The sequence below is a fragment of the Lissotriton helveticus genome, chromosome 6 (assembly GCF_964261635.1).
Source record: "Lissotriton helveticus chromosome 6, aLisHel1.1, whole genome shotgun sequence".
Taxonomy (NCBI): domain Eukaryota; kingdom Metazoa; phylum Chordata; class Amphibia; order Caudata; family Salamandridae; genus Lissotriton; species Lissotriton helveticus.
This window is the reverse complement of record NC_136067.1, coordinates 1,356,187,070-1,356,207,314: the sequence shown is the minus strand read 5'-3', so window position 1 is coordinate 1,356,207,314 and position 20,245 is coordinate 1,356,187,070.

Sequence of the window (20,245 nt, the reverse complement as noted above, 5' to 3'; positions counted from 1 at the left end):
TACTAAGTAACACATTTGGAGGCACACAAATACTATACAGAGCAACAAAGCCCTGTGAAGATCACTATCCACACACAAAAAATGTTTGCTCACATTCAATAGTCATCTTTTTCCAAGAGTACATATTTACTTGTTCACATTAGCCTCTGTGCTTTTTTGTGATGGATCGTTCGATGGATGATGCATGTTCTATGGACCAGGCTGTATAGAACCGTCATTGTGACGTATAAGTGCATGCATTTCCAAGGTACAATACAATATAGTTTTTTTTGTTACTCAAGCTCATACATTTTACTAATACACAGCATAATGTTATACATGCTTTCTGTTAAAGGAACAAGTGATAACACTAATTCACATTTATGTGGTACTTTTAATGATGGCTAAATTAACATGAACTGTTTCAATACAATATTATGTTACTCTGTGATAGAAGAAGCACACTTGTCTAATATGCACCAAAATGTGTCCTCATTGTGTTGGATAAAAACACACAGTTGTGACACACATCTTGATACGGTCCTCATTGTGATGGATAAAAACACTAACCTCTGTAATAGGCAGCATATTATTTCCTGTGGCAGATAAAGGCATACAACATTAGCCCTTGGGATTTTTTGTGATGGTGATAAATTCATGTCCTATGGACCAGGCCTGCATAGAGCAGTCAGTGTGATGGAAAAATGCATTCATTTCCAAGATAAAATACAATATAGTTTTCTGAGTTACCTAAGATCATACACATGACAACTAAACAGCATATTGTTAAAGCATCTTTCTGTTAAAGGAATATGCAAAAACTATAAATCACATTAATGTGGTATTTTTAATGATAGCTACATTATCATGAACTTGCTCAATGCAACATGATATTTCTCTGTGATAGAAGCACACATGCCTAAAATGCCCCAAAATATGGTCCTCATTGCATTGGATAAAAACATACAATTGTGACACACATCTTGATAAGGTCCTCATTGTGATGGATAAAAACACCAACCTCTCTAATAGGCAGCATATTTCCTCTGGCAGATAAAGGCACTCAAACCTGTCTCACACAATTTAATATGGTCCTCGGTTTAACCCTTAAAATGCACATAGGAGCATAATCTCGATATCTCAACACAATTCTGTAACATGCGTCATGATGTGCCCTTTTTTGCAATACATAAAAGCTCACATGCTATACACATGGTCCCATGAATATTCGCCTCCCACGATGTAGTCCTCATTCTGATGCATAAAAACATGCATGTGATTTTTTTTCTTTCAGAGTGCAGTGTAATAGCACACAGAGTTAAAACATGCAGTGTGATGCTGTTATAAGTTTGACGGACTACTAATCATAAACAATTCATATTTACTGACACCAGAGGGGACCAGTCTCTCACTGGAATGCAGTCTTAATGAGGAACAGGTCTGTTTCTATGAAGTATCTTAAGGCAGCCTTATGATGGTATGCAAGTACATCACAAATTCTCTGCAATGAATTAGAAATGAAGAGGTAAAGCATCAGGCAGTTTTAGTGCACTGCATGATATTGCCCTCTTGGTGATGGTTAAAGCATGCACATCTTTGTAAAACAGTGCATGAGATTGTCCTCTGTTATACATAGCTACTATCTCATATTACTAACAGACATCATGATGTGCTACGTAATGTGATGTATCAAGGGAAACAATCTTGTAACACTTAAAGGCATCTAGTGAACATTGTACTAAATAAACCCACATTAATTTGTAATCTACAATGTAATATAATCCTATATGTGATGGAAAGAAGTTCATTCTTGGTAACAGTAGTTTAGAAAATAGCACAACTCTGCAACAGGCGTAGTGGTGTCGTCCTCGCAGTGCTAGAAAAAAGCTCAGATATGTAACACACAATATCATACGGTCCTCGTTGCGATGGATAAAAACAAACAATTGTGATGCACACGAACACTTGATTCAAAGTATAATAGTAGCTCACTTATATAACACCCCAAAACACCTGTAACATTCCAAGCTATGGTCATTGTGCAGGGTATGAGCAATCCACTGGAAAGATTGTGATTGTGACCCTGCTGCAATTCATGTAGACAAACAGCTTCATACCCTTTAATCATTGGCTCAATTCACAACACCAAGTGCTTCGTTTATTATCATCATTTTGGGATACAGAGCAAGCTGCTTTTTAATTCACAAAGGTTGTCTTGTGGACTGTTAGCTTATAGCTAAGGAGGATGTATTTCAAGGAGTACCCTTCATTTTCTTTTGAGAATTCCATTTTCCTTTGAACACGTTTACATGCTTACATTTCTGGAAATATTACAAAGCAAGTAGAAGTAATAACATTTGAAAAACATTTTCCCCTGTCAAGTAATCCCTTCACCTATGCCATCTTCAATTTTTAGTCTGATTCCTTTCACTTCCCATCCTGGAAACAGATTTAATCCGGCACTTGTCAGAAGTGAATCTCAGATTGTTCCCTGGGTGGGAATGGGTTCAAGAATTGTTTGTGGACAGTTACTAAGTAACACATTTGGAGGCACACAAATACTATACAGAGCAACAAAGCCCTGTGAAGATCACTATCCACACACAAAAAATGTTTGCTCACATTCAATAGTCATCTTTTTCCAAGAGTACATATGTACTTGTTCACATTAGCCTCTGTGCTTTTTTGTGATGGATCGTTCGATGGATGATGCATGTTCTATGGACCAGGCTGTATAGAACCGTCATTGTGACGTATAAGTGCATGCATTTCCAAGGTACAATACAATATCGTTTTTTTTGTTACTCAAGCTCATACATTTTACTAATACACAGCATAATGTTATACATGCTTTCTGTTAAAGGAACAAGTGATAACACTAATTCACATTTATGTGGTACTTTTAATGATGGCTAAATTAACATGAACTGTTTCAATACAATATTATGTTACTCTGTGATAGAAGAAGCACACTTGTCTAATATGCACCAAAATGTGTCCTCATTGTGTTGGATAAAAACACACAGTTGTGACACACATCTTGATACGGTCCTCATTGTGATGGATAAAAACACTAACCTCTGTAATAGGCAGCATATTATTTCCTGTGGCAGATAAAGGCACACAACATTAGCCCTTGGGATTTTTTGTGATGGTGATAAATTCATGTCCTATGGACCAGGCCTGCATAGAGCAGTCAGTGTGATGGAAAAATGCATTCATTTCCAAGATAAAATACAATATAGTTTTCTGAGTTACCTAAGATCATACACATGACAACTAAACAGCATATTGTTAAAGCATCTTTCTGTTAAAGGAATATGCAAAAACTATAAATCACATTAATGTGGTATTTTTAATGATAGCTACATTATCATGAACTTGCTCAATGCAACATGATATTTTTCTGTGATAGAAGCACACATGCCTAAAATGCCCCAAAATATGGTCCTCATTGCATTGGACAAAAACATACAATTGTGACACATATCTTGATAAGGTCCTCATTGTGATGGATAAAAACACCAACCTCTCTAATAGGCAGCATATTTCCTCTGGCAGATAAAGGCACTCAAACCTGTCTCACACAATTTAATATGGTCCTCGGTTTAACCCTTAAAATGCACATAGGAGCATAATCTCGATATCTCAACACAATTCTGTAACATGCGTCATGATGTGCCCTTTTTTGCAATACATAAAAGCTCACATGCTATACACATGGTCCCATGAATATTCGCCTCCCACGATGTAGTCCTCATTCTGATGCATAAAAACATGCATGTGATTTTTTTTCTTTCAGAGTGCAGTGTAATAGCACACAGAGTTAAAACATGCAGTGTGATGCTGTTATAAGTTTGACGGACTACTAATCATAAACAATTCATATTTACTGACACCAGAGGGGACCAGTCTCTCACTGGAATGCAGTCTTAATGAGGAACAGGTCTGTTTCTATGAAGTATCTTAAGGCAGCCTTATGATGGTATGCAAGTACATCACAAATTCTCTGCAATGAATTAGAAATGAAGAGGTAAAGCATCAGGCAGTTTTAGTGCACTGCATGATATTGCCCTCTTGGTGATGGTTAAAGCATGCACATCTTTGTAAAACAGTGCATGAGATTGTCCTCTGTTATACATAGCTACTATCTCATATTACTAACAGACATCATGATGTGCTACGTAATGTGATGTATCAAGGGAAACAATCTTGTAACACTTAAAGGCATCTAGTGAACATTGTACTAAATAAACCCACATTAATTTGTAATCTACAATGTAATATAATCCTATATGTGATGGAAAGAAGTTCATTCTTGGTAACAGTAGTTTAGAAAATAGCACAACTCTGCAACAGGCGTAGTGGTGTCGTCCTCGCAGTGCTAGAAAAAAGCTCAGATATGTAACACACAATATCATACGGTCCTCGTTGCGATGGATAAAAACAAACAATTGTGATGCACACGAACACTTGATTCAAAGTATAATAGTAGCTCACTTATATAACACCCCAAAACACCTGTAACATTCCAAGCTATGGTCATTGTGCAGGGTATGAGCAATCCACTGGAAAGATTGTGATTGTGACCCTGCTGCAATTCATGTAGACAAACAGCTTCATACCCTTTAATCATTGGCTCAATTCACAACACCAAGTGCTTCGTTTATTATCATCATTTTGGGATACAGAGCAAGCTGCTTTTTAATTCACAAAGGTTGTCTTGTGGACTGTTAGCTTATAGCTAAGGAGGATGTATTTCAAGGAGTACCCTTCATTTTCTTTTGAGAATTCCATTTTCCTTTGAACACGTTTACATGCTTACATTTCTGGAAATATTACAAAGCAAGTAGAAGTAATAACATTTGAAAAACATTTTCCCCTGTCAAGTAATCCCTTCACCTATGCCATCTTCAATTTTTAGTCTGATTCCTGTCAAGTAATCCCTTCACCTATGCCATCTTCAATTTTTAGTCTGATTCCTTTCACTTCCCATCCTGGAAACAGATTTAATCCGGCACTTGTCAGAAGTGAATCTCAGATTGTTCCCTGGGTGGGAATGGGTTCAAGAATTGTTTGTGGACAGTTACTAAGTAACACATTTGGAGGCACACAAATACTATACAGAGCAACAAAGCCCTGTGAAGATCACTATCCACACACAAAAAATGTTTGCTCACATTCAATAGTCATCTTTTTCCAAGAGTACATATGTACTTGTTCACATTAGCCTCTGTGCTTTTTTGTGATGGATCGTTCGATGGATGATGCATGTTCTATGGACCAGGCTGTATAGAACCGTCATTGTGACGTATAAGTGCATGCATTTCCAAGGTACAATACAATATCGTTTTTTTTGTTACTCAAGCTCATACATTTTACTAATACACAGCATAATGTTATACATGCTTTCTGTTAAAGGAACAAGTGATAACACTAATTCACATTTATGTGGTACTTTTAATGATGGCTAAATTAACATGAACTGTTTCAATACAATATTATGTTACTCTGTGATAGAAGAAGCACACTTGTCTAATATGCACCAAAATGTGTCCTCATTGTGTTGGATAAAAACACACAGTTGTGACACACATCTTGATACGGTCCTCATTGTGATGGATAAAAACACTAACCTCTGTAATAGGCAGCATATTATTTCCTGTGGCAGATAAAGGCACACAACATTAGCCCTTGGGATTTTTTGTGATGGTGATAAATTCATGTCCTATGGACCAGGCCTGCATAGAGCAGTCAGTGTGATGGAAAAATGCATTCATTTCCAAGATAAAATACAATATAGTTTTCTGAGTTACCTAAGATCATACACATGACAACTAAACAGCATATTGTTAAAGCATCTTTCTGTTAAAGGAATATGCAAAAACTATAAATCACATTAATGTGGTATTTTTAATGATAGCTACATTATCATGAACTTGCTCAATGCAACATGATATTTTTCTGTGATAGAAGCACACATGCCTAAAATGCCCCAAAATATGGTCCTCATTGCATTGGACAAAAACATACAATTGTGACACATATCTTGATAAGGTCCTCATTGTGATGGATAAAAACACCAACCTCTCTAATAGGCAGCATATTTCCTCTGGCAGATAAAGGCACTCAAACCTGTCTCACACAATTTAATATGTTCCTCGGTTTAACCCTTAAAGTGCACATAGGAGCATAATCTCAATATCTCAACACAATTCTGTAACATGCGTCATGATGTGCCCTTTTTTGCAATACATAAAAGCTCACATGCTATACACATGGTCCCATGAATATTCGCCTCCCACGATGTAGTCCTCATTCTGATGCATAAAAACATGCATGTGATTTTTTTTCTTTCAGAGTGCAGTGTAATAGCACACAGAGTTAAAACATGCAGTGTGATGCTGTTATAAGTTTGACGGACTACTAATCATAAACAATTCATATTTACTGACACCAGAGGGGACCAGTCTCTCACTGGTATGCAGTCTTAATGAGGAACAGGTCTGTTTCTATGAAGTATCTTAAGGCAGCCTTATGATGGTATGCAAGTACATCACAAATTCTCTGCAATGAATTAGAAATGAAGAGGTAAACCATCAGGCAGTTTTAGTGCACTGCATGATATTGCCCTCTTGGTGATGGTTAAAGCATGCACATCTTTGTAAAACAGTGCATGAGATTGTCCTCTGTTATACATAGCTACTGTCTCATATTACTAACAGACATCATGATGTGCTACGTAATGTGATGTATCAAGGGAAACAATCTTGTAACACTTAAAGGCATCTAGTGAACATTGTACTTAATAAACCCACATTAATTTGTAATATACAATGTAATATAATCCTATATGTGATGGAAAGAAGTTCATTCTTGGTAACAGTAGTTTAGAAAATAGCACAACTCTGCAACAGGCGTAGTGGTGTCGTCCTCGCAGTGCTAGAAAAAAGCTCAGATATGTAACACACAATATCATACGGTCCTCGTTGCAATGGATAAAAACAAACAATTGTGATGCACACGAACACTTGATTCAAAGTATAATAGTAGCTCACTTATATAACACCCCAAAACACCTGTAACATTCCAAGCTATGGTCATTGTGCAGGGTATGAGCAATCCACTGGAAAGATTGTGATTGTGACCCTGCTGCGATTCATGTAGACAAACAGCTTCATACCCTTTAATCATTGGCTCAATTCACAACACCAAGTGCTTCGTTTATTATCATCATTTTGGGATACAGAGCAAGCTGCTTTTTAATTCACAAAGGTTGTCTTGTGGACTGTTAGCTTATAGCTAAGGAGGATGTATTTCAAGGAGTACCCTTCATTTTCTTTTGAGAATTCCATTTTCCTTTGAACACGTTTACATGCTTACATTTCTGGAAATATTACAAAGCAAGTAGAAGTAATAACATTTGAAAAACATTTTCCCCTGTCAAGTAATCCCTTCACCTATGCCATCTTCAATTTTTAGTCTGATTCCTTTCACTTCCCATCCTGGAAACAGATTTAATCCGGCACTTGTCAGTAGTGAATCTCAGATTGTTCTCTGGGTGGGAATGGGTTCAAGAATTGTTTGTGGACAGTTACTAAGTAACACATTTGGAGGCACACAAATACTATACAGAGCAACAAAGCCCTGTGAAGATCACTATCCACACACAAAAAATGTTTGCTCACATTCAATAGTCATCTTTTTCCAAGAGTACATATGTACTTGTTCACATTAGCCTCTGTGCTTTTTTGTGATGGATCGTTCGATGGATGATGCATGTCCTATGGACCAGGCTGTATAGAACCGTCATTGTGTCGTATAAGTGCATGCATTTCCAAGGTACAATACAATATAGTTTTTTTTGTTACTCAAGCTCATACATTTTACTAATACACAGCATAATGTTATACATGCTTTCTGTTAAAGGAATAAGTGATAACACTAATTCACATTAATGTGGTACTTTTAATGATGGCTAAATTAACATGAACTTTTTCAATACAATATTATGTTACTCTGTGATAGAAGAAGCACACTTGTCTAAAATGCACCAAAATGTGTCCTCATTGTGTTGGACAAAAACACACAGTTGTGACACACATCTTGATACGGTCCTCATTGTGATGGATAAAAACACTAACCTCTGTAATAGGCAGCATATTATTTCATGTGGCAGATAAAGGCACACAACATTAGCCCTTGGGATTTGTTGTGATGGTGATAAATTCCTTTCCTACGGACCAGGCCTGCATAGAGCAGTCAGTGTGATGGAAAAATGCATTCATTTCCAAGATAAAATACAATATAGTTTTCTGAGTTACCTAAGATCATACACATGACAACTAAACAGCATATTGTTAAAGCATCTTACTGTTAAAGGAGCTTTCTGTTAAAGGAATATGCGAAAACTATAAATCACATTAATGTGGTATTTTTAATGATAGCTGCATTATCATGAACTTGCTCAATGCAACATGATATTTCTCTGTGATAGAAACACACTTGTCTAAAATGCCCCAAAATATGGTCCTCATTGTGTTGTATAAAAACATACAATTGTGACACACATCTTGATATGGTCCTCATTGTGATGGATAAAAACACCAACCTCTCCAATAGGCAGCATATTTCCTCTGGCAGACAAATGCACACAAACCTGTCTCACACAATGTAATATGATTCTCAGTTTAACCTATAAAGTGCACATAGGAGCATAAGCCCCATATATATAGGAGCAATTGCAAAGCATAAATGAACACAATGTTGTGACACACAATATGAAGTTGTTTTTAGTGTCCTGAACAGATGTTCATATGATTGATACACTTATAAAGTTGTGACAGAATCTATAATATGTTAAAAATCTCAACACAATTCTGTAACACGCGCCATGATGTGCCCTTTTTTGCATTACATAAAAGCTTACATGCTATACACATGGTCACATGAATTGCCTACCACAATGTAGTCGTCGTTCTGATCGATGAAAACACTGTTGTGTTTTTGTTTTAGAGTGCAGTATAATAGCACACCGAGTTAAAACATGCAGTGTGATGCTGTAATGAGTTTGATGGACTACAGTTCTTAAACAATTCATATTTATTGACACCAGGGAGGACCAGTCTCTCACTGGAATACAGTCTTAATGAGGTACAGGTCTGTTTCTATGAAGTATCTTAAGACAGCCTTATGATGCTAGGCAAGCACATCACAAATTCTCTGCAATGATTTACAAATGAAGAGGTAAATCAACATGCAGTTTTAGTGCACTGCATGATATTGCCCCACTGGTGATGGTTAAGCATGCACATCTTTGTAAAACACTGTATGAGATTGTCTATTGTTATACATAGATATTGTGTCATATTACTAACAGACAGCATGATGTGCTTCTTAATGTGATGTATCAAGGCAAACAATCGTGTAACACTTCAAGGCATCTAGTGATCATTGCACTTAATAAACCCGAATTAATTTGTAACATACAATGTAGTATAATTCTATTTGTCATGGAAATAAGTTCATTCTTGGTAACAATAGCTTAGATAATAGCACAACTGTGCAACAGACCTAGTGGGGTGGTCCTCACAGTGATATACAAAAGCTCAGATGTATAACACACATCGTATGGTCCTCGTTGTGATGGATAAAAACAAACAATTGTGATGCACACCAAGACTCGATTCAAAGTATAATAGTAGCTCACTTATATAACACCCCAAAACACCTGTAACACTCCAAGCTATGGTCATTGTGCAGGGTATGAGCAAACCACTGGAAAGATTGTGATTGTGACCCTGCTGTGATTCATATAGACAAACACCATTATACCCCTTTATCATTTACTGGAGAAGCGTGGCTCAATGGTTAGAGCGGCAGACCCTGATGCAGAGGTCTGGCCCGGGACCAGGGTTCAATTTCTCCGGACCTGATAATTCTCGCCTCGGTGCCTAGTCTAATCAGGGGTCCCACTCTGTGACTCTGGGCAATAGCTTGCTTAATCTCCACAACAGCCCCAGCAGCGCTTGGATGCCTGGCTTCACCTTGGGGGTGCCCAGGAGTGGACATTTCACAGGAAAGCCAGGATGGGTTCCTCAGCGGTATGAATACAGAGCTACGAGGCCTCTGGGTAGAAGTGCGCTATTTAAATACTATACATTTACATTTACATTTACTCAATTCACTACACCAAGTGCTACATTTATTATAATTTTGGATTACATGAGCAAGCTGCTTTTTAATTCACAAAGGTTGTCTTGGGGACAGTTAGCATACAGCTACAGAGGATGTATTTCAAGGGGTAGTCTTCATTTTCTTTTGAGAATTCCATTTTCCCTTGAACAAGTTTGCATGCTTAGATTTTGGGAAATATTCTGAAGCAAGTAGAAGTAATAACATTTTAAAAACATTTTCCCCTATGGAATAATCCCTTCATCTATGCTATTTCCAATTTTTTGTCTGATTGCTTCCACTTCCAACCCTGTAAACAGATTTAATCTGGCACGTGTTAGAAGTGAATCTCAGATTGTTCCCTGGGTTGGAATGGGCTGAAGAAATGTTTGTGTACAGTTACAAAGTAGCACATTTGCAGGCACACAAATACTTTGCAGAACAACAAAGCCCTCTGAAAAATCACTAACCCCACACACAGAAGTATTTACTCACATTCACTAGTCATCTCTTTGCAAGTGTAAATGTATACCTGTGCACATTAGCACCTGTGCTTTTTTATGATGGTCGATTGGCTGGATGATGCATGTCCTAGGGACCAGGCCTGTATAGAGCCCTCATTGCGATGGATGAGTGCACACATTTCCAAGATACAATACAATATAGATTCTTTTAGTTACTTAAGATCATACACATTACTAATACACAGCATAATGTCATAGGAGCTTTCTGTTAAAGGAATATGTGATAACACTAATTCACATTAATGTCGTACTTTTAATGATGGCTAAATTAACATGAACTTGTTCAATTCAACATGATGTGACTGTGTGATAGAAGAAACCCACTTGTCTAAACTGCACCAAAATGTGTCCTCATTGTGTTGGATAAAAACACACAGTTGTTATACACATCTTGATACAGTCCTCATTGTGATGGATAAAAACGCTTTACTAATACCCAACATAATGTTAAAGAAGCTTACTGTTAATGGAGCTTACCGATAAAGGAATGTGCAATAAAACTAAATCGCATTAATGTAGTACTTCTAATGAAGCTACATTAACATGAACGTGTTCAATGCAACATGATGTGACTCTGTGTTAGCAGAAGCACACATGTCTAAAATGAACCAAAGTGTGGTCCTCATTGTGTTGGATAAAAACACACAATTGTGACACACATCTTGATACAGTCTTCATTGTGATAGATAAAAACGCCAACCTCTGTAATAGGCACCACAATATTAATTGTGGCAGATAAAGGTACACAACCCTGTCTCACACAATTTAACATGGTCCTCAGTTTGACCTATAAGTGCACATAGGAGCATAAGCCACCTTTATATAGGAGTAATTGTAAAGCATAAAAGAGCACCTTCTTGTGATACACAAAATATGAAATGGTTTTCTGTGTCCATAAGAAAGGTTCATATGCTTGATACACATTTAAAGTTGCGGCAGTGTCTATTACATGTTAGAAACACAAAAGAAAACTGTAACATGTGCTTTGCTATGCTCCTTTTTGCAATGTATAAAACCTCACAATTTACACACATGGTCATCTGAATTGCATACCACAATGTAGTCCTCATTTTGATGGATAAAAACACGCAAGAGTTTTTTTTTTTATTAGAGTGTGGTGTAATATCACAGAGAGTTAAAACATGCACTGTGATCTCGTTATGAGTTTGATGGACTAAAAGTCTTAAACAAATCATATTTATTGACACCAGATGGGACCAATCTCACATGAATACAGTTGTAATGAGGAATTGGTCTATTTCTATTAAGTATCCTATGGTAGCCTTGTTATTGTATGCCAGCACATCACAAAGTCTCTGCGATTAATTACAAATGAAGAAATAAACCAACATGCAGTTGTAGTGCACTGCATGATATTGCCCTCCTTGTAATATTTAAAACATGCATATCCATGTAAAACTATATGAAATTGCCTTCTATGATAAATAGACAATCTCTCATGTTGTAACAGATAGCATGATGTGCTCCTTAATGTGATGTATCAAAGCAAGGGATCTTGAAATCTGTCATGGCATCTAGCGCTCATTGCACTTGATAAACACAAATTAATTTGTTACATACAATGAGATATATTCCTATTTGTTATGGAAAGAAGTTAATTCTTGGTAACAGTACTGTAGGTACTAGCACAATTTTGCAACAGACCTAGTCGTGTGGTCATCACAGTGATAGGAAAAAGCTCAGTTGTGTAACACACAACATCATGCGGTCCTCATTGTGATGGATAAAATCAAACTGCTGTGATGCACAACATGACTTGATCCAAAGTATGATAATAGTAGCTCACATATATAACATACCAACACATCTGTAACACTCAAAGCTATGGTCATTTTAGAGGGCAGGAGCAAACCACTGGCAAGATTATGATTGTGACCCTGCTGGTTCTTTTTTTTTTTTAAGGTTTCCAAAGAAAGTTTTATTCGGCTGACGCGTTTTAACCAAACTGGTCTTTCTCAAAGCCAATACATACGTGGTGATTATACCCTATCACCTATAAACACCAAGCTCACATATGAGTAAACATAGTGAAAAGACTTTGTTGGACCTTGTACGATGCCCAGAACCTTTGGAAGAAGGCCTGATATAAATAGGTCTAGGCAACGTAAATAAATTAACACAAGTGCATGATTTACCTTATGCTTTCACATGATCACAATATATAGGGTCATCAAAAATATATATAAATATTTATCTTAATAACAGATAAACATTTAAGTTCTACTAAGTTTCTAAACTTGTATAATTAATGGAAAGCACATACTCGACACGGGTACATTGAGAAACGCCACCCGAAAATAACAAATCCAATGCCTGTCATCCCAGCACACCATGCGCAGCCGCCACGCCGCCCCGCAACCATGACCCTGCTGTGATTCATGATGCTTTTTCAATAAAGGATTTAATAGCGCACAATGTTGCAATATGAAATGTGATATAATCATTTTAATGGACTAAACTATCAAAAACAACTCCTGCTTATCAGCACCTAAGGGGAACAATCTCTGTCAGGAGTGCACTCAGAATCGGGTACAGTCCTACCTCTATCAAGCATCTTAAGGCAGCCTTATGAAATTTTTGTGCAGTGAAATGCCGGCGGTGGGGAACGCGAGTCTTTCAATGAAGGGCTCACCTCCTTCAATTATAAGTTCCCGATCGAGGTCCTCCTCTGCTGCCTCGTCTCTCCCTGGTATGCCAACAATGCGGAAGTCCTTGAAATACTTGTGTTCCCCACCGCCGGCATTACACTGCACAAAAATGTCAATGCATCACGGGTTCTGCCAGAAATCATACGCTTCACATGGGATGTACATCGTACATGAGGAGAAGAACCATGTGAGGCCCCCATGAGAACCATTCACAAAGCTACAGCTTGAAAGCCATTAACAAGTCCCCCCTGTCATCATCTAATTATTTTGAAGCGTGAATATCATATTGAAGCACCAGCAACCGCCGCGGTCGTTTCTGGACACAAGAGAAAAAGGACCACACCCCTTGAGTTCATAAGGCATCATCACCCGTGAGAATTCCCTCACCTCAAATGTGAATGACCAGGTCCTGGTCCTGAGGAGAACCCTGAAATCAAATAGGGTTCTGAAATGTGTCGACCCCACCCAGCCAGCAATAATCACCACCAATCAACCGACCCATACCGAGTACAAACAGGACATTTAGGCCTGGTGTAACTGTTTAACTGCGTCGCTGGTTATGGCAGGTGTATGTAGTGAAACACATAACTGAATTGTACCGCCATTGTTCTTTATGTTAAAATAAGGACTGGTCTATTGTTTTGTCATGTTTGGCCATTTCCTAAGTATTTGTTATATGTCCAAAGTACTGTTACCATTGTGTTGTTGATATATGTTTGTACTAATTGTTCTTCTTTAAGACATGAAAGAAATATCCATCTTGTTTGTTTCACAAATAAATGAACAAATAACAAGTGTAATGAAAACAATATAACTACTTGAGAATCTAAGGTGGTTATTTATTAATGTATTTATTCCAAAATGTACGTCCAGACCTTTTTCTTGTTTCCAACTTTCTAAAAAGTGGCATTTTTAAAATTGAGGATTGAAATATGAATTTACCATTCAAGATGGTTTTAAATTACTCTGATACCATTCATGACTTTCCTACCTGCTCCCAATCAAAAATTAACACTTATTAAATGTAATAAGGTACCCAATGGTATGCTATGAAAGAGGCAGGCCTTGCAACAGTGACTACCAGGACATGTCAGATTAAAAACTACATGTCCAACTTTTTAAAGTAAACTGCACCTTGCCCTATGTGCTTTTGAGGGCCTACCCTTTAGGTGACTTATATGTACTCAACAGATTGGTTTATGCTTGGTAAAAGGTTTATTTTGACATGTGGAAATGGCAGTTTACAATTGCACCCACAAGCTGCAGTGGCAGACCAGGGACAGGTTAAACAAAGTCTACTTAAGTGGGTGGCTCAAAAAGTGCTGTAGGGACACTAATAGCATTTAATTTACAGGCTGTGGGTGTACATGCAATATCACTTTACTAGGTACTTGCAAATAAATTAAATGTGACAATGGGGTCTGTAGCCCAATTTTATCATGTTTTAGGAAATGTGAACAAGCACTTTAGCACTGGTTAGCAGTCCTAAGGCCAACAAAAGCAAATTCATAAATATAGTGGGGGTGAAGGCAATAAGCTTTGGGGATGATCACCCTAAGGCTGACTGGTCTAACAAGCATTGACTTGTAACACACTCCATAATATTTTTCTCCTGGTGATGTTTAAAGCATGCACAACCCTGCAATACACACAGGACTCGACAAATCCACTCGCCCGCTCGCATTTGCGAGTGAGAATGGATGAGGACGAGCTATTTTTAGGTCCTACTCGCCCTTTCTGGCGAGTAGGAAATCAAACTAACTTTTGTCCTATGTCTTTGAAAACAGAGCAAAAGTGACAAGATAACACGATTTGAAGGCATTTGTATTGCTCACAAAGGGATTGAGCAATAAAGATGCCTTTAAATCTTGTTATCTTGTCACTTTTGCTCCGTTTTCAGAGACGGAGGTCAAGTGGGTTGCAGTCAGGTCGAGGGGATTTTCCATGGCACCAGACCTTCAGGACTAGTACCATTTTTCGGATTTGTCGAGCCCTGACAGTATGAAAATGTCCTCTGTGATGAATAGGCACACGCTCATATTACTAACAAACACCTTGACGTGGCCCTCAATGTGATGTATCAAAGAACAAAATCTTGTAGCATGCCATATTATCTGTTTCTCAGTGTGAATGGTAAAACCACATGCAATTGTAATATACTAGTGATATAGTCCTTATTGAATAGAAAAGAAATTCATGCTTGATAGCAGTAGCATTGATAACAGCACAAATTTGCATCAGACCTAATGGTGAGGTAATTGTTATGAGAATAGGGTCAGATGTTTAACACACAATATCATATGGTCCTTGTTGTGATGGATAACAGATCACACTTTGTTGACACACACTAAGATATGATCCATATGATGGCAATAGAAGCACAGACATATCAGGCACCTAAACATGTGTAAAACTCATAGCTACTGAAAGACAAACACCTATGTATCCCCATTTTAAAGATCAAAATAGGTTCAGCTCTACTCTTGCCTTCCAGGTCTTATCTGAGCGACCTCAAGTTCTTATGTTGAAGTTGACGTTTAACCAGATTTTCACAATTTATGGACAGAATTTACTTACAAATTGTCAAATGCCATAATTAGAGTTGGACGAATGGAATACACCTTCACAAACGAGATGGAGATCCCGTCTGCAGTTTTACAAGTGCTACAATGCTTAATCCGGGCCCTACATTTTTTACTACTTTAAGAAAATAGCACATGTGGCTGGAAACTGAAAAGCAGCTCTTCACTTCGCAAATGTTCAAAATACCAACTGAATTGAGGATGCCGAACTACACAAATTCAAAGGGAAACACAGTGAAAAGATGGATATTTAGCAGTTAGGAACTATTTTTTAAAGGTATTGTCTAAATAATACACTATTTTAAATCCAGTATGGTCAGTTAAATATTCGCTGGATGAAATAAGAAAGCAGTGTTTGCTAAATGCATATGTATTCTGTAATAAATTGTCAGTCACATACGAAAGGGATCCAAATAAAGACTGTTTTTTTGACAAATATATACTGTACCAAATAGGAAGACACTATATGTAAAATATAATCTGGTCCTCATAAACAGACTTGTAAAAGAACACACACCGGTCCTCGTAAAGCTGTTTGCTGTCTTTATGTAGTGTGTAAAAATGGTCTTCATAACTCTTGGATACGGGACATGTGCGGTCCTCATAAGGGGGTTATGTCAGAAAGTCTCAAAACTATTCCCATAATCGTTTTTTGAAAATCTGATATAACTTTCATACTGTCATTAAAGTATAAACATAAAATGTATGATCATTTTGATTCTCTGATGATCAGAAAGGGTGGCCCTCATAATGTAGGTTTTTTTCACTGGTCTTCATAGAGTGATATAAACGTGTGTGTGTGTGTGTGTGTGTGTGTGTGTGTGTGTGTGTGTGTGTGTGTGTGTGTGTGTGTGTGTGTGTGTGTGTGTGTGTGTGTGTGTGTGTGTGTGTGTGTGTGTGTGTGTGTGTGTGTGTGTGTGTGTGTGTGTGTGTGTGTGTGTGTGTGTGTGTGTGTGTGTGTGTGTGTGTGTGTGTGTGTGTGTGTGTGTGTGTGTGTGTGTGTGTGTGTGTGTGTGTGTGTGTGTGTGTGTGTGTGTGTGTGTGTGTGTGTGTGTGTGTGTGTGTGTGTGTGTGTGTGTGTGTGTGTGTGTGTGTGTGTGTGTGTGTGTGTGTGTGTGTGTGTGTGTGTGTGTGTGTGTGTGTAAGCTAAAAGGTCAAAGTGTAAGGGAGGTTAATGTGTGATAGAGGAGAGAGGTTGAGGAGCAGGTATTAGGAGTATGAGAGGGAAATGAGAATCTGAGGGATGTAATGCTCTGTATATGTCCACGGAGGGTCTAGTCTCATGGCAAATTGGTTTGTTAAGAGAAGTATGATTGGAGAAAGGAGGATCTTCGAGGAGTTTCAGAAGAAGGCAAGACTAGAAGGTATGTAAAAGGAAGTTGTGGAAAAAGGTATGAGAGAAGACGGTGACATGATGGTCACAGAAAGGGTTGCTTGTGAAATGTAGAAAGAAAGGAGAGAACAGGGTGTTAAATGGAGAGAGACGGGGAGTGCAAATTAAAAGAAGAGATAAGGTAGATAAAGGAGGGAATGGAAATAGAGAAAAGAAGTGAGGGGATGAGAAGGGGGAAGTTGTGTGCAGCATCTAGGGAAAGAGGATGAATGAACACTTTTCTAAGAGTTTTAAAGAAACTGTGTTAAAGAGAACATGTGGAAGGTGCTTTTTTTTTAGGAAGGCAACACTGTGTAGCAGCCATGGCTACCATCAGAGCAGGAAATCATATTACCAGTTCAAACAGCAAATGTGGCATCATTGCTATAAGGGCTGGTAAGGAAAGTTGTACCTTAACTTCAGGGCTGAAAGGCTTGCACGCACCCTAGATGTTGGGGAAGGTCTATAGAAATCCGAGCTAAAAGAAGCTAAGAGAGGGGATGAGAAAGTGTGTAAGGCTAGAAGTGAGTGATGGAGAGTGTGTGGAAGAGACAAGGATGGGAAAGAGGTGGGCAGATGAGAGTCGGACATGAATGAAGAGTGTGACATAGCAAGGGCAGATGACAAGATGATTCTGAGAAGAGAGAAACAGAGACGGTGAAGAGAAATAGCAACAGGGGAGAAGGGGGGATGGGTGAAGATAGATATAAAGCAAGCAAAAGTGAGAGGCATTGATATAAAAAGGAGAAAACGTGGATCAAAAGGGGTAACAGAGGGACGAGGTCATGAGATTAGCATAGAGGTGCAGTTTGTCTGTAATTGCCTTATTTGGCGCCAACCTCTCATTCCTACTACTTTTCACACCAGAGGTAGAGTAGGTATCTGTATAGGTATAGCAAGTCCCAGGGCTGGCTTAAAGCATGGACGAGCTGGGCCCATGCCGCCTTATTTCAGAGGCACGCCCTGAGCTTGCATGGAAACCTGCTTTTAATCATTCATTTTATTTTGAGGTCACCAGCGCCTGTCCATCCTCTTCAAGCGTTGAATAAACTTTGTTGTGCCCCTCCCTTAGTCTCCTCCCCATTCATTCTCCCTCATGCTCCCTACCAAACCCTCTCAATTTAGGATCTAAATCGGCTATTCAGGTGAGAGGGTAGAGGACTTGACCTGTTTACACCAAAGTGTGGCGTTATGGCCAGACCTGGCAACTTTGGAACGGGGACCCAGGCTCGGGCCTCGACGTAAGGGTCAACATCCTGTGATTCTGTGCAAATCATTCCAACTCCTCTTGCCCCCCAAAAAAAATATAAGGTCGAGTTCGCCCTCCATAAAAGTACAATAAAAAAAATGAGAAGCAAGGAGGAGGTGGAAGTAAAGTCTGTGCAGACCACCTATAATTGAGTCAGAACTCACCAGTCTGTTGGTCACCAAATGCACGAAGCAGGAGCTGCCATGGTGCATAGCTTTCCCGCCTTCCTCAAGCTGTTTTAAGACCGGATATTTCTGCCATGCTCCCGTGCCACATGACTGGTCTCCACTGCACCGTTCTGATACTTTACAAGGGCACAAAAGGCAGCACTGTTGGTGGCAAGCAGCAGACTAGTGAGAGATCAACTGAAGATATCTGCAATGCACCACACAGAAAGGAAACAATGCAGATAATAGTAAGCTGCCCTGAACTCACTGCCTCACTCATTCCACCGGCTGCATGTAACTTTTCGTTTTCATTGGTTTTGGCAAGAAAGTAAGCTGCATGTATCTTTTAAAAGCAAAGGTGTGCGCTGCACACAGCGTCCTGTGGGTGTCTGGATTCGTGTGCAAAGTGTTAACTTCTGAGCCACATTCATCACTTGCACCACCCCCTGTTTTTTTCTTCTTCAGCGTTGCAAGGGTTTTGAACCCATCCTCCACCCCGTTGAAGCAGAAAATCCAATCCTCTTGACAAGGTGCTGAAATGTGGAGGCCTGCTGTTCTTGTTTCTAATAAAACAAGCACATATCATCTAAGATCTAAGTTAGCAGATGGAGAGGAGCTCTCCTAGGAATCTCTGGGCTAGTGATCAATAACCTCTTATAAATCCTCAGTTTAGCCTAGCCATCCACCACTCTTCCAATGACGTGTTCAACGACCAAGAAACGACTGCTACTCCTGGCGTGGTGCTGATGCAGACAAGAGTGATAAAAATCGAGAGTTACTGACACAGACCTTTTGGAGCGGAGTGGGTCGGATTGCTCTGCGGCTCATCTCTAAACAGTACTGCTATGCAGTCCCATGCTCTCAAGTGATGGTGGGCTGATGGCATCCGGGGAAGTCTGGTAGATGGCCCCTATACTCTAGACCAGTTTCGCTTGCAGCACTGGCTCCAGGAATGTCGAACTAGCCACCTACTGCTGCTGCCTTCTACATCTGAGCACCCAACGTTGCCTGGTGTGAAGAAGTACCCGATCACCTCGATCAGCAATCTCAGCGTGACTGCTGTGCGGCATACAACGCTCTCAAAGTACACCAGTCTGCATTTTCTGCATGCCCAAATATGGGCTGCTGCAAACAGCAAAAGAGGCACCTGATCACCATTGGGGTAGGTCCCAGTATGACTTATGCGCCTCCGACAGTGCACTAGAAGCGCATGGATTTAATTCCCCCGAATACTGACTGCTGCAGACTGGAACTTCCAGGCAGCGAGGCTTTTGATTGCCCCCACAGTGGTCCCTGCCCTATGGCATTAGTAGCTATCCTACTAGTGGGCCAGAAGGTAAGAGTCCTGGTTGCTGCCCAGGAGCACGCTATCCAGAAACCGCACAAACCACGGATTGATAAACAGGATCTAGGGTCGTGGACCAGGGTCAGCGGACTTGATAATTCTTGCCTCGGTGCCTATCTAACCAGGGATCACACTCTGCAACTCTGGGCATTAGCTTTCCTCATCTCTACAACGGCCCCCCACAT